The sequence below is a fragment of the Ictidomys tridecemlineatus genome, unplaced genomic scaffold (genome assembly GCF_052094955.1).
Source record: "Ictidomys tridecemlineatus isolate mIctTri1 unplaced genomic scaffold, mIctTri1.hap1 Scaffold_42, whole genome shotgun sequence".
In the NCBI taxonomy this organism is placed as follows: domain Eukaryota; kingdom Metazoa; phylum Chordata; class Mammalia; order Rodentia; family Sciuridae; genus Ictidomys; species Ictidomys tridecemlineatus.
Window position 1 is genome coordinate 1,867,885 of NW_027522720.1, and position 23,617 is coordinate 1,891,501.

General features: G+C 37.6%; 1 long non-coding RNA gene across 1 annotated transcript in view; it reads left to right on the forward strand.

The window, feature by feature from the left end:
- LOC120885318 (uncharacterized) overlaps nt 1-22,116 on the forward strand; it is a 72,695-nt gene extending 50,579 nt beyond the window's left edge. Inside the window, exon 6 of the long non-coding RNA XR_013433161.1 lies at nt 21,914-22,116. This is a non-coding gene — a long non-coding RNA (uncharacterized LOC120885318). The remainder of the gene's footprint in view (nt 1-21,913) is intronic.
- The last annotated feature ends 1,501 nt before the right edge of the window (nt 22,117-23,617 follow it).

Genomic DNA, 23,617 nt, shown 5'->3' on the forward strand with positions numbered 1-23,617 from the left:
CACATTAAGTTGAAAATAAGGGGATAGGTATGTGTGGATGGGGGGGGTCACTTGAAGACCCCCACAATAATGTGTATGTGGAGTACAACAGAGTGAAGAAGTCTCAAATGCTAGTTCATCCTCTCCCAGCTCCATTCAGCAGTCTGTGGCTCTGCAGGTTAGCAGGCCTGTCAAAGGTCTAGCGCCCAGTTCTTCACAGAAGTGTCCCGCCCTCCTGTACCAGTCCTCCTTAAAAAGTGCATGTACTTTGCTTTTATTCCACAACAGAGTCTTCTCATATCTCCAGTTCTACTCTGTATCTCTCACATCTTTAGGCTGCAGGATAAATCTAACTGAAGCATCCTCCTATGAATCTCCGTGTAGTTGTTCCTGTATTTTCATAATTGACCTAAGAATGCAGTTCTCCAGAAAGAAGATCGAGTTCCTATGGATAGAATCATTCTTTTTCTAAAAACTCCACTAATAATGAAAATAAACAAAACTACAAATTGCCTGAACTTGAGACATGTATATTTTAAAAACAGCCCAGACATCAGCTCTGAGTTCTGAACTCACATCCAACCTCCTACTTGAAATCTTTTGCAACCGTGACCTTTGCTCCCTGGGTCCCTAAGTCTTTCTCAGAGTCCCCTGTATTAGTAATAGGTGTATCAATCTTTTCACTTCATAAGACAACACTTAGGGCCATTCCCCACCATTTCTGCTTCCCCAGAACTGTGTCTATTCTAAGTTCATGACATTTCCTTCACCATTATTCCATGTCAGGCGACGGCTATCCCTGGACAACTGTGGGAACCACATGTTGACACTCTCCATACGCAACTGTGTTCTCTTGCAGACTATTCTGTATGATGTTCTGTATGACGTGGCCAAAGCAATTATTTCAAAACTTAAATCTGCAGCTGTGGTCTTTTCTCCTGAGCTGAACCTGGTCCCTTTAGTGGCTCACTTGTCTTCAGGAAGGACCTCACCTTGACAGACAGAGACCTGGGTGGTCAGGCTGCTACTGACTTTCAGCACATCTCTTGCATGATCTCTTGAGTCTCTGCACCCCAAACAACCTGGACACAGTACTCTGTTTTCACCACGATACTCTGTTTTTCAATACTCTGTCACATTTTAGTGCAAGAGTGACTTCCTCAACAAATTCACAATTTTACATTTAAGTAAGCATTACATATCTCACCTTCTAGAATATTCCTCCCCAAAAGATTTACCTTTTCTGTTTGTGTACACTGTTTATCCTTCATATAGGATTAGTGCAAACCCTGGCATCTACTAAACACACACACACACACACACACACGTGCGCTCTCGCGCGCAGGCATATATGTACCCGTGAATGAGTCCAGGCTTCCTTTGGAGACATACTGAAATAGTCACAAGTTTTACTAGTTAGAACTTCCATCATAATCAGAGGATGGTATTTCCTCTCATTCAGGATTAAGGAAAGCTAGTGAACTGCTTCTACCAACAATTTCTTAATTGGTTATTAGACTATTAGTGGTTCTTGTTTTGATTTGGATCTGGAATGTTTTCCCAAAAAACTCACATATGGAAAGCATGACCCCCAAAGCAGCAAGGTTAAAAAATGGGGACTTTTAGGGAATGAATGGATCATGTGGGCTATAACCCCACCAGTGGGTTAACCCAGTTGATGGAATAATAGTTGAAGTGGGCCCTTGGTTGATAACTTCAGGAAGGTAGGGTGTGACTGGAACACGAGGGAGACTGGGGTCATGACCCTGGAGACTACATCTACTCTACCGTGGGGTCCCTGCTGTCTCCTTCTCCTTTTCTGCTGCCATGAACTGAGGCACTGTCCTCTACCATGACCTTCTACCCTGATGTTTCTATCTTGGAGCCAGCTGACCATGGACTGAACCTTTGAAACTGAGACAAAATGAATCTTTTCTAAATTGTTCTTATCAGTTATTTTGTCCGAAGTGTGAAAAACTGACTAACACAGAAATTGATACTGAAAGGAGGGGTAATTGTTATGACCGTACTTGGCCATGTGGTTCAAAAGCCCCTGGAACTGATATACAGCAGGATTTGGAAAAGTTTGGGGATGCAGGGTGGAGAAACCTTAGAATGCAGTAATCTGGGCTTAGTGGGTGATGCTCAGAGGAATCCGGAAGACCAGAATGCTCCCAGCAATGTGAGCAGTGAAACCTGGCTTGTGAGGCTTCAAATGGAGACGAGGACTAGAGGTGGGGCCACATGTGTTCCACTCTGGCAACGAATTTGTTCCTTCGCCTGTGTCCTGGGACTCTCTCAGGCTGAATTTAAAAGTGATGGACTAATTAATCTGACAGAGGAAATCTCAAGGCAGAGGTCTGGATATCGCTGGCTGCTCTGAGCCAGGTTTACTGTGAGAATCAGAAGTAAAAGAGACAAGGCTTTGAACACTTGGAGTGTGTCCAGAAAAGCGTCTACACAGAGGACATTGCACAGGTTGATGGCGTCCTAGTGTCTAGTTTTCACTCTGGTTCTTGTGACCCAAGCTCCTTTTTAAATTTATTTTGAAACTAGTCTGTTTTCCCCTTTCTAAATTGAACATCCGTCTCAAGATCAATATGCAGTACAATCATCATAATTTTTTTTTTAATTTTTTTAAATATTTTTTAGTTGTGGTTGGGCACAATACCTTTATTTTATGTTTTAGATATAAAATGTGTTTTAACTGTGTTATAGTCACATTTTTATTTTTTATGTTTTTTTTAGTTTTATAGATTTTTTTAAAATACATGACAGCGAAATGCATTACAGTTCTTATTACACATATAGAGTACAATTTTTCATATCTTTGTATATAGAGTATGTTCATACCAAATCATGCCTTTATACATGTACTTTGTTTTTTGTTTGCATTCCAATTCTTATTATACATATATACCACAATTTTTCATATCTGTTTATATATAAAATATGTTGACACCCAATTCGAGTCTTCATACATGTATTTTATCAACAGATATATGAAAAAATGCTCTTCATCTCTAGCAATCAGAGAAATGCAAATCAAATCTACTCTAAGATATCATTTCACTCCAGTCAGAATGGCAGCTATTATGAAGACAAACAACAATAAGTGTTGGTGAGCATGTAGGGAAAAGGCACACTGATATATTTCTGGTAGGATTGCAAATTGGTAAAGCCAATATGGAAAGCAGTATGGAGATTCCTTGGAAATCTGGAAATGGGGCCACCATTTGGCCCAGCTATCCCTCTCCTCAGATTATACCCAAAGGACTTAAAAACAGCATACTACGGGGACACAGCCACTTCAATGTTTATAGCAGCACAATTCACAATAGCTAAAGTGTATAGAGCCATCCTAGATGCCCTTCAGTGGATGAATGGATTTAAAAAAATGTGGCATTTATACATAATGGAATTTTACTCAGCATTAAAAGAGAATAAAATCATGGCATTTGCAGGTAAATTGATGACATTGGAGAAGATAATGCTAAGTAAAGTTAGCCAATCCCCCCAAAACAAATACTGAATGTTTATTTTATTTTTAATGTGGTGATGAGGATCCACCCTAGCGCCCCACACATGCTAGGCGAGTGCTCTACTGCTGAGCCACAACCCCAGCCCCTACAATCATCATAATTTCTAAATTCAATGAGGTCCCAAGAAGCATACTAATGATTTGATGGAATAATGCAAGGTAATTGTAGAGTCTGTGTGGAGTAATAAATACATCAGTATTTATTAACACTAAGAAGGAAGGTCTTGTGAAATGAGTAATCCTACTAGATATTAAAATATACTTCAAAGCTGCTTTAGAAAGCACTTGGCAAACAAAACCAAAGAAAAAACAAAAGACACAGTGCTCAGCCCTGAGCACAGATGCTGATAATGGAGCAAATGATAGACATGGAATCCTGTGTGTGGTGACATGACATCTCAGATACTGTGTCAGAGAAAATAGGCATGTGTGGTGACATGGCATCTCAGATACTGTGCCAGAAGCGGACTTCTTGCCAAGCGGTCCTGGACAGTTGGGTATTGGTTGGGGAAAAGGTAGGTGTATTCATTCTTCACCACCCCACACAGATGAACTTGAAATCGACCTATAGTACCAATGTAAAATATGACAATAGGATTACAAAAAAACATAAGTAATTTTTTTTTCTGTCAAAATATTAGAGAAAGCATTCTAAGGATCATACAGAGTCAACATGGAATTCTAAAACATACTGATGTATTTTACATTAAATGTCATTACTTGTCAACAAAAAATAAACAAAGCCAAAGATCATTGACAATCTGGGAACCAAAATACACAGAAAGAGACCAAATGACAAAACAATAGACAGAAGATAAAAATAAGTGAATTGCAGAAAAACATGGACAAGTCCCCCCCCTTAACTATTATTGTATTTTTATTTGTTGGAAAATGTTCTAAAAAACAATCTAAAATTTTAGATAAATAAAAATCTGTCTTTATAAATGTCCTATAACAACACTATATATATGGAGTCTTAGAGCTCAAATCAAAAACCTAATGATCTATGAAATGAGTGATTACAAAAGAAAATCCACACTCTTCTAAAATTAGCATGCTTTTAAAGAAGAATTAGACTATTATTTTCTTATATATAAACGACTTTTAAAACACAAAGGACATATAAATTATAGGCCACTTTCTGCCTTTTAATATCACCCAAATGACCAACTCTTTCAACAGATGGCAAATGTTTTCATTCCTCCTGCTCAAAGCTCAAAGCTGTATACTAATGCAAATACATGTGTGGATGGCTGCAGAGACAGGTAGAAAGAGGGAGAGACAGGAGGCAGCTACTGTGAATATGGACAAAGTAGGAGCTGCCCAGCCAATTTAAACACACCAGGAAGGCTTCCCAGGGCTGCTGATAGAGAGGGAGACTCAGTCAGAGCTCAAGGTCCTGAAACTGGTTGTGGAGAGTTGCTAAGAGCTAGGGGTGGGGGCTTCGGGTCACTATAGGACCTAATGGGCCTGACCCAAAGGAAAAGTAAATTCTCTTGTCCTTCTATGATAAGAATTTGTGTCGACCCATGAGGTGGATGGACACAGGTGTTCTTCCTCCACAGGTGCCTTGCAGAGATGGCCCAGGACACTGAGACTAACACTTCTTCCTCACTAGAACTGGCAAAAGAATTTTTAAAAAGACTTTCATCTTAAAGGCAAAAGAGAACGATTTACAGAGAGAAATTTTCTAAAGAAAAAAATTCTAAGGCCAGGGAGGCCAGGGTCCTGGAATCAGGAAGAAACCCACCCAACGTGAGTGCCCTCAAACAGAAGGTCAGGACACTCTGGGTGCATGCTGATGGACGGGAGGAGTTCCAGGGAAGGCTGAGGACCCTCTGGACCGTCCAGCTCCTCAGATTCTGTTCGTGCTTTAGACATCATCAGAAAGCTCTAGGGTTTTAAGGGAATAATTTGTGCTGTGGTATTGATGACAGCCTTTCTCTGGTTTCCCACATTTTATCTTAATTAGTTGTCATATTTTCCCAATTTATCTTCTTCAGTGACCACTTACTAATGTTGTGTCCTGAGTTATGTGTTCAAAGGCTCTATTTCTTGGCATTAATGGATAAGCTTGCACCAAATTTTTTAGGTAGTGTGTTAGAGACATGTTTCAAAATAATTTGTAAGAAAAAGCAGTATACATCCTCAAATAAATAGGTACAAACAAATCATTTCAATGGGTAATGAGACATATTATCTCTGTTTTATCTATTATCACACTGGTTCCAACATCCTAAGTTTGTATAAAGTTTATTATATATTTTCATAGCAAATTTCCAAAGAAAATGCTGGAATTCAACACTCAGATGGTGACATTAGTTAGCTTATAAATCGAAGAAGTAATCATGGGCATATAAGGAAGTTTTACTTGTATATATTACCTGACAATATAGGTCCTTAAGAAAAATTATATCTAGTTAAAGTCCGTAACAAACAAGTTATATGACAATACTAATTATTACCAATCGTACTAGTACAGATCCTTAAGCAACATCTAAGCACAGGAAGCTTGGTGGGCACCCAGCGTTTTCTGCTATGACCTGCATTATAATCTCATTTAATATTTGGAAAGGAAAAAAGGGGTTAGTTTTCCTTATCAGTCTCACTCACAGATGATAAATATCATGTTTGTCTCATGAACTCAAATAATATGTAATTTATTAATGCTATTTACAAAGGGAAAACTGATTAATTGATAGGAAACTAACATATTAATAATTTCCTTTTATAGATCAATATATGTATATTTTATGTCAAACAATATGACATGATTTTCATTGATTTCTTTTTTATGAAAGACAAAAATTATTTTGTTCAAAAAGTATGAACTTGGAAACATTGATAAAAAGTGTAAGTTAGTATGTTTTGTTAGAATATGATTATTTCATATTCATGTAACCTGATTATTTCATGTAACCTGCCTTTTAGTTAACACATTTTATGGCAAGATCTTCAAAGAAGCCATAAAAGGCAATTTCTAATAATCCTATAAACTTTCATGCAATAGATATTATTTAGCAAATCCACACTCATTTACAGAAATATCTGTTATAAATCATCTTTGAAATGTGAAATATTTAATATATTTTGAAAACGAAGCAAACTATGTAGCACTGCATTCTTTTCCCCACATCAGTTAGGGATTAAAAAGTAACTTAAATTTCTAGGTTTAAAGAGAAATCAAGTTTTTTTAACTTTATTTTGAAGATTGAGCAGTTTTTATACTACAATTACAATATGAAATAATTTTACTGAAAATAGAAAATGGAAGTGCTTATAGAATTGAACATTGTATAATAAAAGTGAAGATATTTTAGAATGAAAAAGCATTCTGGCATCAATAATCTAACAAAATATTACCATTCTTTACATTTTGAAAGTAAAGTTAGCAGTAGTTTCATAGTGATTAAGTGAACACAAATAAAAGGCTGAAAATAATGCCTGTCATAGTAAACCTTCAATAGATATTAGCTAGTATTTCTATCATCACTGTGACAAGCAATTACAATCTAAACTGATTGTTACAGAGAGTTGAGTAAATTCAACAACACCGTGATTGTTTGGTTCTGTGTCTGAAGCACAGAGGTGGTTTCTTTAGTCATCTGTTGCTATTGCCCCCAACCTGGGTCACTGGACACATTTAGCAATCTGCACATGGACACCACCAGGTCAGCCAAGCAAAGCATGAGGTCCACCAAACCACTGTTTTCTACTCTCATCCAGATGAATTTCTCTGTGGCAGGACATCTTCCATTTTTTAGGAATCTGGCAAAGTTGTGGAAATTTCCCTCCTGCTTCCTATTACCTTCTAAAACACATAAATCCCAATTTTTAAAGTTCTTCCTTACATACACCTCTTGGAAAGCCCTCTCCCCAAATGATCCCCATTTCTGTAGGAGTCCTGGTCTGCAGCTCCCTGTCCCTGGATGGTTTGGGTTTGTAGCACGGTCTATTGACAATGCTGTCAGGGTTACACTCTCCACCATCACTCCTTCCTGAGAAGGTAAGATGTCTTTCCTACTTCTTTGTACACTTCCCACAAGATGTGCTTTCATAACATGTCTGATTTTTAAAATAAATGCACCGATTAATGAGCAAAAGCAAATCATTCTCTAATGAAGTGCAACATTTACAAAGGCAACATAACTTATTTATAGACATGCTCTAATGTACAGGAAGGATCTAGAATGGTACTGTTTTGAATGCTGGCATCAATCAGTACCTTAAGCTGACTTCGACTCCATGTAAGGACAAGGTGTGCACCTAAGAAGTACTTCTGAGAGGTGTGCACTAGAAGCAGATGGGAAGCTGCAGATCAATTGTATGCCTAATTCAAAACCAGGCTCTGAATTTCACATCAAATTCAAACAATTCTAAGTAATATTTATGGCTGGATCTTAGCTCTGCTGCTGAAAGATATTTTATAATGAAAACATTCCAAAGACTGTCAAGAGTGAAACAAGTCTTTCAATGAGGCCTCGTTCCTGCTGCCTGTATGAAAGATGAGTGGTTGTTAACTCACACTCCAGGAGCAGGAATGGAAGCCCACCTGTCACTCTCTCCTGGGCTGTTGCAGAAATCACAGCTCAGTCTTCCCTGAGCAGCAGAAACCAGGTTCCTAGTGCCCAGGCCCTGCTCACATGAAGCTGGTCTCCCCATGGTCCGAAGGCTGAGTCCATTCACTTTGGTGACCAATGCAGGGGTCTGCATGGGACATATCATAGATCAAGGAGACTGACCAGAGAGTTCTGCAACAGCTTTATTGATCTTTTGCTGGTCACTGGGAAGGATGGAAGAGAACAATTGCCAGTAGGCATCTTTTGCATGACTCTGAAAAAAGCCAGTTCTTAGGAGAATAAAGCTGAGAGACAGGGAAAAAGAGAAACTGAGAAAAAAGAGGAAATAAATCAGATAGATAGTAATAGATAAATAGTAGATAGATAGATGATGGCTTTTATTTCTGATCATTATTAATAAGTGTGAAGATGTTACTAGAGTCTTATTACAATCACCCCTCTTCCTTTAATTATTGATTCCACAAGTTAGTACATTTTCATCCTATTGATTGAACTTGATTTTTTACCATTTGCAGTTAAAAACTTTTGGTCTTTAAAATCATGATTCTATGTAAATGAAAGTACCAGTTCTTTTATTAATGTATACTGAGGTTAAAATTAATCTCACAGGAGGGGAATAAGTATAAAAGTTAAACTGTTAAATCATTTTAATTCTGAAATCATCATTGGAAATGTCTTTCATTTATAGAGTAAACATGACTGGATTCTGTAAATATGCCAGCTGCTGTTGATAGGATTGATAATTACAAAATAAAACCTGAAAACATATTTTATGCCAGGTACAGTGGCCCAGGCCTGTGATCCCAGTGGCTTGGGAGGCTGAGGCAGTAGGATCACAAGTTCAAAGCCAGCTACTTAGCCAGATCCTGTCTTAAAAAAAAAATAGGAAGAAAGAAAGGAAGAAAGAAAGAAGGAAAGAAAGAAAGAAAGAAAGAAAGAAAGAAAGAAAGAAAGAAAGAAAGAAAGAAAGAAAGAAAGAAAGAAAGCTGGGAATGTTGCTCAGTGGTTAATTGCCACTGGGTTCAATTCCCAGTACAAAAAATAATTGTATTGATTCATTAATCAAAATTCTTCATTATAAACGTCCTGTATTCTGCCTCTGGGACCTGAAGATGGTAGTCATTGATGGGTCTTTTGCCTTTACTGATTGGATAGTTTAGTAGAAGGGACAGGCATGATGAATTAATCATCACACAATAAACGAAGGATTACAATTAAGTTTTCAAAAGGAGGATTTAGTCTAATCACACAATCAACAGAAGCTAAGAACTGACAGGAAAACATAAGAGTTCACATGATTATAAATGATTTTAAGAAAGAAAAAGAGGGCTGGGGATGTGGCTCAAGCGGTAGCGCGCTCGCCTAGCATGCGTGTGGCCCGGGTTCGATCCTCAGCACCACATACCAACAAAGATGTTGTGTCCGCCGAGAACTAAGAAAAAATAAATAAATGTTAAAATTCTCTCTCTCTCTGTCCCCCCCCTCACTCTCTCTTTAAAAAAAAATCATAAAAAAAAAAGAAAGAAAAAGAGAAGGGTGCTCTCAAGGACACATAGTCATCAAAATACAAATACTCAATGTGACAACCAAGACATCAACGACAAAAAGACTCTTAAAGAATTCCTAATAAATATAATTACTAATTTGTAAGCATGTTGGTAAGAAAAAAAAACTATATTATTTTAAAGTATCAGTATTTATTGTTTTTATCCTCTCACGCTCACTGAGCATAGTCAATAATACATGTGAATCTTTTTTTCTGCAAGCAATAAAATGTTTCCTGCAAGTGACTAGAAATCACATATTTGGGTAATCTGTTCAACAGTTCGTGGTGGACACTGAGGGGAAACAAAGTTCCCACATTAACTTCTCTCCTTGGTGTACTACAGGTATGTACATATGCACACACATGCATACCCGTGCACACACATGTGGATCCATGCACACAACCAGACTTGTGGACACACCAGAGAGACAGCATGCAGTGTCGATCTTGTCAGGGAGAGTTACATGCATAAGTGCTAAAAGAATGGGAAGAGTATAGTCCAAGTGATAGAAAAATAACAGATGGAAAACCACTGCTGACGGAAGAGATGTGGCCACAAGGTTTGGAGAGAGAGAGAGAGAGAGAGAGAGAGAGAGAGAGAGAGAGAGAGAGTGTGTGTGTGTGTGTGTGTGTGTGTGTGTAATTACAGATGATTTGTACACAGGAGAAAGCACCACTGAGGCAAGAAACAGCTGCACCACATGCAAGAATGCGAAGTGCAGAAAGTAAGAGCTTGGAAGAAATCAACACTCTTTGCAAGGCTTTTTAAGAGAGATGAAATTTGAAGGGAAAGAAAAAAAACTTCAATTTTTAGTCTGCTAAGGATCATGTGTCAAAGGGATGCTTGTGTGATTTTTGTTAGCAATGAAGAAGTGAAGGAAAAAAGAGATTCAATGTTAGCCTCACAGTGCAGATTTTCTGAATATCTGAAAAAAAGATAATCATTAGAGGTAAAGAAGTAGAAAACTGAAGGGGGAGGTTCCCAAGAGTGAAAAACTCACAAAATGACATGAACTGCTGTGGCTCCTCTGTTGTCGGAGTCAAGCTGCATGGGATGAGAATGTCTTTGAAGTGCAGGAGAACAGGTCTGCACAACTCAGAGGTGGATGGATCCTGACAATTGGAGACCACAGCAAATCACTCAGTCAACCAATTACATTCAGGAAAAGTGAGAAATGAAGTCTATACTTCAGAGCAAAGGAAATCACTATAAAGTGCAAGAAGAGAATACTTTTGTGGGAGGAGAAAAATTAGACTGTCAATATACCATTTTCAAGGGTGAAGCAAGTCTATTTTATATGGGAAGAAATCCTAATTGGATATCAATATGCTTTTCAGGATACATGCCTCAGACTATGCAGTAGCCAATAATCCTTAAGGAACCTGCTGCCACTACAATCCTGACATGTAAAGTATTCACAGCCACACCGCCCTTTAAAAAGCCATGCTCACCCTGTGAATCCAGACCCACCTTACGGCAATTGCTGTCGGGAGGTATTTCTTATGCAATGACATTTTGATGCAGTAATCAATCAAAATTTCATAATTGTTGACAGCCCAACACAGGTATTTATAATGCTTGCTTTAAAAATCAGTGGCAAACTGTCAGTAAGAATATCCTGAGTGTCTTTCTCTTAATCCTAGGTTGCTTTTGTGATGCCCATGTAGCTGGTCACAGAGCATTGTGTGTGTACGTGCTTAAAAGCTGCAGGATAGCAGATAAATGTAGATGTTATCAGAAAAAAATTCAACTTTGCCATTTAAGAAAATGTCTGAGTCGTACACATATATGGATTGAGAAATGTCACTTGAAACTCATTATGAATTTTCAAAATTGAGTAACTTTTGTGCTCTGTGACCTGATAAGATGGCAACTTAAAAAAAGGTATTTTTGACACTTGTTAGAATCATTTTAATAGTAAAAAATCAAGATTTCCTGCCTTTTTCAGGGAAAGCATTCTGACTGTCAGAATATAAAAACTGGAAGGAAAAAAAAATAAACTCTTCACCATTAATTATCTATTATGGGGAGGTGGACAGAGCCTCTCCAGGAAATCCTTTTTCCTGTCTGGGAGGGTATAAGCCACTGGAGAAAATAAGTCAGAAATAATTAGTGAAGAACAAAAGGCAGTGTCAGAATTACATTTTGAAGCAGATCCAGCCCACACAGGAGCTGGAGCTGGACAATTAGAAAATGGCTCCCATGGTTTATTTAAGGGGGTACAATAAAGGCAGGGATAAGGTTTCAGGGGCAGAGTGTTGCTTTAAGATGTCTAGCAGTCAGCACCTTGATTGGCATCTTGGATGAGAGGCTGTGTGGCTGCAGCAGGTCACACCATCTCCAGTGCTGTGTGGGACCAGGAAGAGCTGAATAGGGGTCCCATGTGTCTGGGTGGTCTTGGCCACAAGAAATTTCCACTGGAAGTTCCGAGGTACCAGGTTCTACTATTCACTGGCTGCAATGCCAATTTTGGTTCACACATAGCGCACGGATGGTCCTCAACAATCCTTAACCAGACAACAAAAATGTGAGAAGACATAGATAATAACAGTCCTGAATCACAACCAAATTCAATTTTATGCATTTCATAACTTCTGTTCTAGATATCTGCATGAAGTAGAGAATAACAAAATGAAACATGAGATAACTTCTGATAGTATCAGAATGTGCACAGATGTTTCAGGAAATAACAGCTACCTCAGAACATTAGCAATATGGACATGGAATTTCCTTTTACAGAAAGCTATCTCTCTTTTTAAATAAAACATTCATGTAAACATCTTTCTCCCTATCAGTAAGGCTGGAACCTCTCCCCCTACACCCAGTTATTAATAGTGATCTACTTGGGTTTTCTTTTTGGCTCAAGTGTTAAGTCAGATTTCTATTGCTGCAATAAAATACATGAAAGTAATTGACTTAAAAGAGAAAACATCTATTTGGCTCATAGAATCAGAAGTTTCATGTGAATCTGATGGGCATGTGAATCTGTTGTTTCTGGGCATGTGGTGAGGTGGTTGCAGAACATGGTGCTCACATCATGGAATCTAGAAGGGAGATAGATAAGTAGATACATAAATAGATAGATTGATAGATAGAAAGAAATTGACCATGAAAAAAATATAAAATATACAGTGACCCACTTCTTCTAAAAGGCACCACTTCTCTAATTTCGCAATAAGTTCCAATAGCCCATTAAGTTAAGAATTCATCAATGGATTAACCGACTGATGAGGTTGGAGCCCTCATGATCCAGCCATTTTCCAATGACTCACCTCTGAACACTTCTGCATTGGAGAGCAAGACTTCAACACTTAAGACTTTGGAAATGTCTTGGAAATGGGATGTTTCAGATCCAAAATATAACAACTCAGATGAAAGTCCCAGAATTGGGGATGAAGAAATGAGCAATCTTGGGACCCCAATAAAACTCATATCTCTTTGCTAAAGGGGAAAGGGACAGTGGAGGGTGACAGAAGACTTTTCGGCAATAACTATTCCTACTCCAGGCAAGCAGGACAGAAGAAGCAGTGCCTCAGCTAGTCCTCATTAGCCAAGGCCTTTCCAGTCATTTCGCAATCATCCTACAGAACAGGTAGGGAGACAAGCCTCCCACCTCCTATCCTACCTCCAGGAGAAACCAAGGGGGGACCTAAATTTCTACCCCACCCAGAATTAATGAGGAACTTACACCCTCATCCAACTGGGATGGAGTCAGTGGAAGCCAAGGGATAAGAATGGTAGATTTTGATTAGGCCAAATGTCACTCTATGACAGTGGGAAAATGCTTAAAAGAAGTAAAATTGACACAATAAGAGAGACGACATAGTAAAATATTTTAAAGTGCTGAAAATAACTCGTGAGAGTCAGGAAAAAAAGTGTATGTCTCAATAGTACAAAATAGAAACATGTTTGTTACCTGAATGAGAAGAATGAAAAATCAACCTGAAAATCACTGTCATATCTGAATGCTAAAAATTAATATATGGAACCTGAAATTTGAAATAGAACTATTTATATTTTCTACAAGGACAAAAAGGTCATCATTTTGTATAATCTAAGAAGATCTATATGAGGAAAAGAAAATCCTTATAAAAAAATAAGTCTGAATCAATGAGGAGATATACTATGTTCATTGATTGAGTCAGTATACTAAATACATTGTTTCTCATCAGATCAAAATCCCAAAAAGATTGTACATATAGCTGAGATTATATAAAATTTTATAATAAAATAAACTAGAGTAGCTAAAATCATTTTAAAAAAGAACAATGAAGAGGAAAAAATTTTTCTACCTGATTTCAATATTAATATATAGTAATAAAGATTGAGTAATATTGATGGAGAGATAGGCATATATTTCAATGGAACATAGTAAAAGACCAAAAAATACATGAACATAAATATTTATTTGAAACATATGAAAGCTACTCATTGGAAAAAGCATAGCTTCTTTTAATAATGCTGTTGTAGCAATTAAATGCCCATAGGCAAACAAAAAAAAAACCCTCATCTACTTCACATCTTAAGTCAAAATGAATGATGAAGTTAAATGTAAAATGTTAAGAGTAAAGGTTAGAGAAAAAATACATAGGAGGAAATTTTAGAGATCTGTGGTGAAGCAAAGAATTCTTTATACTTGACACCATTGTGATGATCCCTAAAATGAAGAGTTGATAAATTGCACCACATCAAAATTAATCCCTAATACAGTCTGAGAGCTCATATGAGGAAGAAAAAGACAAACCTTACAAAATTGGAGAATGTATTTGAAAACTATGTATCTGACAATATTTATTTGCCAATTTGGGGGGATATATATCAGGAGTCTACAGAATTTACAGTGTTAGTTATTCCCTGATATGAAATTCACAAATCATTTCAAAAAAGTGATGTAAGTTTAAAATAACACATGCTCTCCCACATGATTCATAAAAAATGTTCTTTCTGCCTTATTAAGGAAGAATTTTCCTCAGTATGTCAAAGTTTGAAACCATCTAGGGTCTTATAAACATTTTTATAACATGGTTTTTTAATGTAAACCCACCTATAACACTGTGATGGTCAGCTCTTCATCATAATGGTCAAAAAGGAAAAGTTTATCTGGGCTCACGGTTCTGAGATTCAGGCCCTGGAGGGTGGACTCCACTGCTCTGGGCCTGAGGAAGGCAGAGAGACGTAGAGCGTGGCAGAGGAAATCTGCTCAGATGGTGGCAGCCGGGAAGCAGAGACGGAGGAGCCACGCAAGACACACATGTCCCCTGCACCTGCTTCCTCCTCCCACCTGCCTCAAGTCACCACCCAGCAATCCATTTATATTATTAATTTATTGATGATGAAAAGGGCCCTTAATCTAGTCATTTCACGTCTGGACATGTCTTCACTGCCTAAGTCATGAGCTTTGCAGGTGAAATTCCTAGATCCAAGCCTAATAAACTAAACAATTTAACCATCTAAATAACCATAGCTTGAAGGTGGTCCATCATCATTGACTAATAAATCATAAAGCAACAAAAATATGAAAATATATAAAATGAAAGCATTTAGGTGAATATCAGTCCTTCAAAATAAACTAAAAAACATACATACCAATAAATATGTTATGGCTAATATTTAAACTTACTGCTTATTATATATCTATTTCTGTGTTAAATATTTTATATATTCACAATTCTTTCATTCGGTTTAAGCAGATTCTACAGCTATAGTTTAAAAGTTGGTATTTAAAAATTAAGTTGAGATAGTCACTTTTATCATTGCACACACACACATCATAATTCTATATACATAAAGACAATTAGGATTCTCTTAACTAAACCTGAAGATCTCTGTCAGGGCTGACCTCAGAAGCAGAAAGAACAGATGCTCAGATTACTGACCTTAATGGGGCCTTGCATGTTACTCAAGTCATAGCCATATAGAAGAAAAAACTGCAACACTTTTTTTTTTAAATTAAGACTATGAAAGGGGGATGACTTACTTTTGTTTTTACCAAGCCAGCAAAATTGATAAAGCAAGCACAAAATACTTTGTTTTATATCTTGATTTTGTAACTGAAAACCCATAATGAAGCATCTAAAATATTATAAGTAGAAAGAGAATGTAATGAGGAGACTAGTTAACAAAATTAATAAGCAAAATTTAATAGTTAAAATATAAATAGCCATTTAAATATCATATAATTAAATATGCCACTTAGAACAGTTAAAGAAATATTGTCTCACCCAAGGCAAAGTGGAAAGTCACAAGCCTATAATAATAGCTCAATTCATTGAGCATTCTGACTGCCAGGAAATAGTCTATCCTAAAACAACTTACATAAACACTTCTTAAAAACCTTCCTTTTAAATTAAAAAAATGTTGTAAACAAATTTTAAAGCTTAACTTGCTCTTGGAGCTCCTAGGATGATGCTGACAATTATCTGTAATTGTTTTTAGCATTCAACAGGACAACAATTTACCCCAAGCATGTGTTTGCTTGTTTTGGTTTTTTGTTTTGCTCGGAGGCATCAAGTTAATTTGCTTGTCTAAAGGAAAAACATAAACAAGAAAAAGCAAAAATTCTAAGATAGTTTTAGTAAGTGGAAAATTCTTTCTCATGAGGTTTGACTTTTTAAAGGTAATTTTGAAATTTGAAAGAAAAAAATGCTGATCAATAAGTTACAACAGAAAATATGAAAGATATAAAGGACTTGTTCCAGTTTTATTGCCGTAGAAACAAACCACTTCACAATTAATTTCAAATGAGAGATATGCAACATGCGCTCAGAACGCAGCTCCTCTGAGCTTCTCTTTGTGTGAGTAGGAAAGACTAGAAGTGTGGAACCATCTCCAGGGCCTCTAACTTCCCTGGCCCTGGAATAGGAAGTCTCAAACTTCTGACTGTAATTCCCCCAGCTCTTCTCCATTGGTGTTTTTAGGGTAACTGAATTCCAAATGAGCAAGCAAGAGAGAGAATGCAGGCAGAAGCTTTAGGACCCAGCCTAGAAGTAACATGGCATCCCTCTACCCTAGTCTAACAGTCCAGTTGGATACAAAGATCTGTCCAGATTCAAAGAGCAAAGAATCAAAGTCACATAAAAAGAGGTTCAAGTATTGGAATGTACATAGATTTGTGTGGTCAATGTTGGAGAATGTGACCTGTTACACAAATGTATCCACGACTTTGGTAGAATTCAAATTGGTGACATAATAAATAATTATGCATTGCATTTTGTTAGCTTTTCAATACTATAACAAAAGATTAGTCAACTAAATAAGAGAAAAGGTTTGTTTTGGCTCATAGTTTTGAATATTTCAGTCCATGGTTGGTTGGCTCTATTGCTCATGGGCCAGTGGCCAGGTGGACACCGTGGCTGGGAGTGTGTGCTGGAGGAAGCTGCTTACCTCTTACCTCCCAGTGGCCAACAAGCAGAGAAAGGAAGGAGTCCCATGAAGCTTTCAAGGAAGTGCCCCTGTCCACCAGCAACCTCCCGCTGGGTACCAGCTCTCCTAGGTCCCACGGCCTCTGCACTGGGCCAAGTTGGTGCATGAGCCTTTAACACGTGGGCCTTAGTGGGGACAATCAAGATCCAAGCTATGATGTGTATTTGGAAGTGGCTTTAAAAAGGTGGATTTTAAATGTTTCCTCATACACAAAAGCATATGAGTGATGGATTTCAGTAGTTTGATTTAAATCACTCTGCAGTGCAAACATGTAGCAAAACATCAAATTGTACCCCATAAACTTATGCAATTATTGTCCATCAAGATGTGATTTTAAAAATAAATCAATAAAAATAAAGATGTTAGATGAAATGAAGAAAGGTGAGTATTCAACAACAAATATGTCTCCCAACAAAAGGTATGTAGCTTTTTATTCATTAATAAGTATAAACAAGATCGGCTCACCTCAGCAGAATAATGTTCTCACCATTTAAATATTTTAAATGAAGCGAAATAAAAGTTATTTCAAAATACTAGAAACAACTTGTTTAATTCCCAAATGTCTAAGAGTTTCCCAGAAAGACAGGAAATGATAAAGGAAAAAATAAAAATCATCTCCATAGGGTAGAATCTATGAGAGAAAAACTTGCAATTGCGTACAAAAAATTAAATAAGACTCAAAAAAATTTTACTTATCCTAAGGTAAATGCTTTATTCATGAAGTGCTCAGAAGAAAAAATAATAAAAAGAAAAATCCAATACAAAAATCTGTAAGAATATGAAAAATTACTTTATAGAAAACAGGACAAAAAGGGAATTTCCAAAAAACGTATAGGGAAAATATTTATCATTTAAAATACCATTCTTCATTTTAAAAAAATACCTCTCAAAATCAATGGCTATGATTGGCTAGGACTACTTCCTTAATATGGACACATATTGTTTAAGAAGCAGGAATAATTTCAGGGCTATTCTATAATATTTATGCACATATTCATAAATCCAAGATTTTTCTTTCAAATATTTTTCCCTGGGTGACAGTGTATGCCAAAGCAAAAGAATGCTGAGTATTGCTCTTTTCATCAGCTTTTGTGCTGCTGTGACCAAATGAAATGAAAAAAACAATTGGTGGAAGAAAACTTCATTTGGGGCGAATGGTTTCAGAGGTTCAGCCCATGGTCAGTGAACTTCATAGCTCTGGGCTTCAGTCAGACAGAGTATCATGGCAGAGGGCATGACAGAGGGCAGCAGCTCAGGACATGGCCGCAGGGAAACAGAGAAAGCCTCACTCACCAGGGACAAGATTCGAACCCCAAGGTCATTCCCACAGGGTCCTCCTTCCTCCAGCCACAACCTGCCTGCCTATAGTTAACACCCAACTCATCCCAATTAGTGGATTTATTCACTCTCATAACTTAATTATTTCACCTCTGAACACTCTTGCATTGTCTCATACATGAGCTTTTGGGGGACACAACAAACCCAACACATAAAAATTCCCATAGCATTGATATACAAAGTTAAGGCTTAAATCAATATTTGATGAAGAGGTGATGGATATTTAGATCATCAAATTCTAGTATGCATAATCTGAGTCATATTTCTATGCCTGAATAGAAAATATTCAACCTCCCCTCACAATTCAGCCTCTTTCAGACAGTGGTACCCCATTGAGAAGAGGTCAACATTTGACTCTTTGTGCCAATAAGAGAAGAAGAATGCCGAGTTTGCCCAGGACAGCAAAGACTCTGATTTCCATATAAAAGTTAGATGAATATTAAGAACAGACTCTCTTTGTACTTTTAATTGAGCTTATGAATGTTTCTTTTATTGTTTATTGGAATATCAACTTCCAAATCATGTCTTTTGTTATTTGTCCCTGTGGTGTTTATACTCTTGGGCTCAATAACAAAAATAAAAAAATGTTAAATGATGGATGGATGGATGGATAGATGGATGGGTGGATGGGTGGATGGATGGGTGCATGGATGGTTGGGTGGATGGATGGCAAAGCAAACAGTCATGTAAGGTGCATCCCACACATGCATCCCACACATGCTCATATCTGTGGCTACTAAATTACACATTCACCTGTCATAGTGAGCTTGCACTCTCCATTCTAGAAGCAGAGAATTAACAGCTGAAACTGGGAAAAGGCTTTGAAAGGTCAGGACCAGATGTAATGGTAAAGAGGCACCAGGCAAGCTTTGCTATTATGAGTTCTTTCAGCACAGGGACTTCCTTTCTCTAGGTCTCTAATGGATGGACTCAGTCTCTAGGAAGAGAAGTTGGATTGTGTCTTATATTTTGGAGACCACTGAGGAAGGACTACAACTTTCTGAAAGGCCTCAATTTCAGGCTAACTGACTTTGACTCCTTTTCATCAGTCATATTTTAAATTTATAAGTTGCTTTATCAATTTAGAAAAAGTGGTCTTGCTTTTAAAGTATTTTAGTGCATGCAGAGTCATTTTTGATTTTTTCTAACATGTCTTTTGATTTCTATTTTACATCTTTTTTCTCTTATTACTATTTTCTTTCTCCACTGATTGTATTTTTCTATTTCTTTCTGACTTCTTTGCTTGGATATTTGCATAATTGCTTTTCAACCTGAATTATCAATTATTTAAATGTATGCAACTAAAGTTTTAAATTTCCATAATGTATTTAACGACATCACTGATGTCTTGTTAGGTAGCATTGTCACTTTTTGATTACTTTTAGTGGGAAAAGATTTAAGCTCCACTTTTCATACATAAGCAGAAGAATATTAACCATGCGAATCCCATTCTTCCCAACTCACTGAATACACAGAAAGCCAGGGTTCAGGTAATGCTCATCTATTAAGATGCCTTAACGTAATTTTAGATGAAATGCCTTTTGTCAAATGTTGACTCCCCAGAAGGCTTCAGAAAAACACATTAATCAAGCAAAACTAAGTTTATTAGATTTAGTGCAGCAACTGAGAAAACGACCTTGACAGAATCTTAATAGTGTATCACATTGAGGAAATGAAGGGAGAGGTTTACCAGGATTTAGAAGCCACTCTGGATGAATTAGGGAAGTCTTTGAAGCCTGGGATCAGCTGGATTTGGAGTTCAAGGAGTGTGTATAAAATAATTTCCATTTGACTTCCAACCTGATCCATGAAACACTTTAATGTACGGTTTCCCTCTGATGTTCAATCATCACTTACCTTTGGGTTGCTGACTTCTGACTACTTCATTCTGATCAAAGGACTAACCTGTAAGACACTAATCTTCAAATTTTTTTAAATACTTGTGGCCTACTACATATACGATTTTTGTGATATTTTTACTTTGGAAAAAGTCACGCAGTACACATTTCTATGTACATTTGTTCAATTAGATTTCTGTGTGTTATTTAAATCTCCTTTACCCTCGAGTATTTTTGTCAGCTTTAACAAGCTTTTATAAATGATAAATTTGTCATTTTCTTCTTTTAGAGATGGTAGTTCCAGATAATTGCATTTTTCTCCTCTTTGTTTCTTTCTCCCCTTTCTACTTCATATTTTTTACTTCATGTTCATGTAGTTCATAACTTATAAACTCTACATTGATTCTTAGTTACCCTTGAAGTTTCCTGCATTCTTAAATTATTCAAGACAAAATTTAATCACTCTAAATTATTGACGACTAAAATTAATCTTCATTTTTAGCCTCTAAATAATGAAAGATTATTAAAATCATCTTGCTCCACTTTGCCCAAATATTTCTTACATTAATATTGTTGTTACAGCTTCATGAATTAGGCATAAGTATTGATGTCTACAACAGGACAGCAGTATTGCTATCGATATTGTAGATCCTTATCAAGTCTTTGCTCCTTGTCCTCCAAATGTTGACCTTTATATTGGTTTTGGCTTCAGGACAGCAGCAGCCTCACATTCCTCCCATCATCAAGAAGGAATATTTTTGAAGTGGGCTGCTTGATTTGAAACATGATGTGTGACCCAGCCCCTGGGTTTTTCTCCTCCCACCATTTCAGCAGGGAGCATTTGCATGCTGGTATCTTCTACAAGGGGGTTTCTTAGGGAAATCATGTTTAACTTGCAGGCGTTTCACTTAAACGTGCACCCGTCACAGGGAATTTTGCGATTTTCTAATGGTCCTAGGTGTATTATTCAGCTTTTAGGAATTCAGGCAGATTGACTGTTATTGGTTTTCTTGTAATGACTCATGATGGGTGTTCACCAGTCAAGGATATTTATTTTCCAAAGCATTTAGTGTTTAACTTTGAATGTTGTGTTTTACTTATGTGGAAAAAGTTTTATATTAGTGCATAAGTTATATAAACCTTATTCACTGTATAGTATTCACTGTAGAGCTTCAAACACCCAAATCATGATCTGTTATTGATCTGTTATTGATGGCAATGTCTCATAATTCCTATCAATGTCCCTTTTCTCTCATTCCTCTTTGCAATATTAAAGACATTAAAATTTATTCACTAAAATGCTCTCTAAATTGTCCACAACCAAGTGACAATTAAACCAAAGCAGGTGCTAATCCTCAAAACCAAAAATGTTTTCCTGCCTCCTGGCTCCTGCCAGTATTTGATATGAAGCAGGTCCCTGTAAGCAGACATGACAGTGGGAAAAGGTGGGGTGTTAGGGGGCCTCTGTTATGGTTTCCTCTTGCAAATTGTTCTTTTGAAGGAATATTTTCCCTTATATCCCCATTGCTTAATTATTTCATGATACTGATAATTTAAAAATAAGTCACAGCCAGTATGTTCCTCATTTATTTATTTTGTTCCACTTTATAATGTTTTATTAGAGGATCAGAGGAAAATACCACCTGGGCCCTCTCTTCTCATTTACAGGGTCTGGGAATTTCAGCTGGGTCTGAGTACTGAGGGGAGCAAGGAGGGTGAGCAAGGTGAGCAGGACACACCGTGGGGCCCCCTTGGAATGGCAGCGCAGTGGGAGCCAACACCAAGTCCAAGCTTGGAGACCACTCTTCTAGGAAATTCTCATCAGGAAGAGAAACCTACAAAGCAGTAAGTACCTTTGATTTTACTTTGCGATGTTTCTGTAGAACCATCTACCCAGAGCGATCCTTAACCCCTGGGAAGACAGCTCTCACCCGGGACAAAGCTTGTTCACCAGACAAGACACCTGCTGGTGAACATTTCCCTTGGCAAGACTTGCCTCAAGAGCTTCCTGTTGCTGGGTCCATGAAGCCTAAGATCTTATGGACCAACATGTTTCCAATGTCACCTTTCTAACTGCAAAGACCTATCCACAACATCCATATCAAGAAACCCTGAAACTATGACCTGTGGTCCCCTGCCCACTACGCCTCTGACAAGGTGGTGTTCCCTGTGACTTCTGGAGGCCAAGAAACCCACCTCTGCTGGGGCGACCTGTTTCTAGAGATAGGGACAGGGCTTTGAGGACATGAAGTGAAAAGCGTGGAGAGGAGCATTGATATGTGTCTCAGGTGACAGATGGTGGGAAAATCAGGCAGAAAGTATCTTTCCATTTTTAGTTAATAATGCATGAAGTTACTTAGTTCATGGATGATGAAGTCTTCAAGGATCTCTTACTTTAGTTCATGCACCTTATCGTTTAGATGATCCTTATAATCTCTGACTGTACTGGCACCCCCTTTCTCCACAGAAAAGTCTTAACGGGGCTTCCCCAGAAATCTTCCCTATGGCTGATTTTAGGACTGTCAGCAAAAGAGTTCACTGTAGATAAACTTCCTATCTTCATGTTGCCCTGTTTTGCTTGGCCACTGGCCAGGAAGAAATCAGCATTCCAGGTGCTGGACACCCCCTTACTAGATTTTCACAAATGTATCCAGTATAGTAGTTTGTAGAAATGTGCAAACAAGGCCTCTGGCCTTGAGCTGGGCTTCACAGAGATGTCTACATTTTTAAGTTTCCCAGTTGGGCTCCATGGTAACAGCTGGCAGAGGGAGGAAAGAAAGAGGAGAAGCAGCTCTCTCCCCTTCTCAGGGGTTGTCCTTGAGGGTTAACTTGCCCAAAACAGTGAAAGAAAAACCTGCTTTTATGTGAACTTCTGCAGACTGTGAATTTCTGAGCCCCTCCCCTTACATGCTGGGTATAAAGTTCTGAAACTCCCTGAACTCGGGGTTCAGGAGATTGATTGATCACAGCAAAAGCTGTGCCCTCTGAACCTGGCGGCAGCCAAATAAAACGTTTCCTGTTAACTTCAGTGCCTTGCCTCATCTGTCCCTACAACATGATGTCTGAGTATTATCAGTGTTTTGGAACATAGGGATTCTGAATTCCTTACAAACATCTTCACATGCGTTAGAGGAACAAGTTGAGAGAGGCATCAAGGGCTGATTCTCAAACTGAAAGAGAATCCCTAATTTCAAATGATCCTCATTGCCTCTAAGGACAGTATTATCAGAGTCCATTCAGAGGGCAGAGTTGGTACCATGCACAGAGAGGAATGAGTGTGTTGTCTGTAGAGTTCAGCATCCATGTGGTTGCTTCTCATATGAATCTAATATTTAAAGAAGTATGATCTGTGAGGTGCAATAATGTGTAATT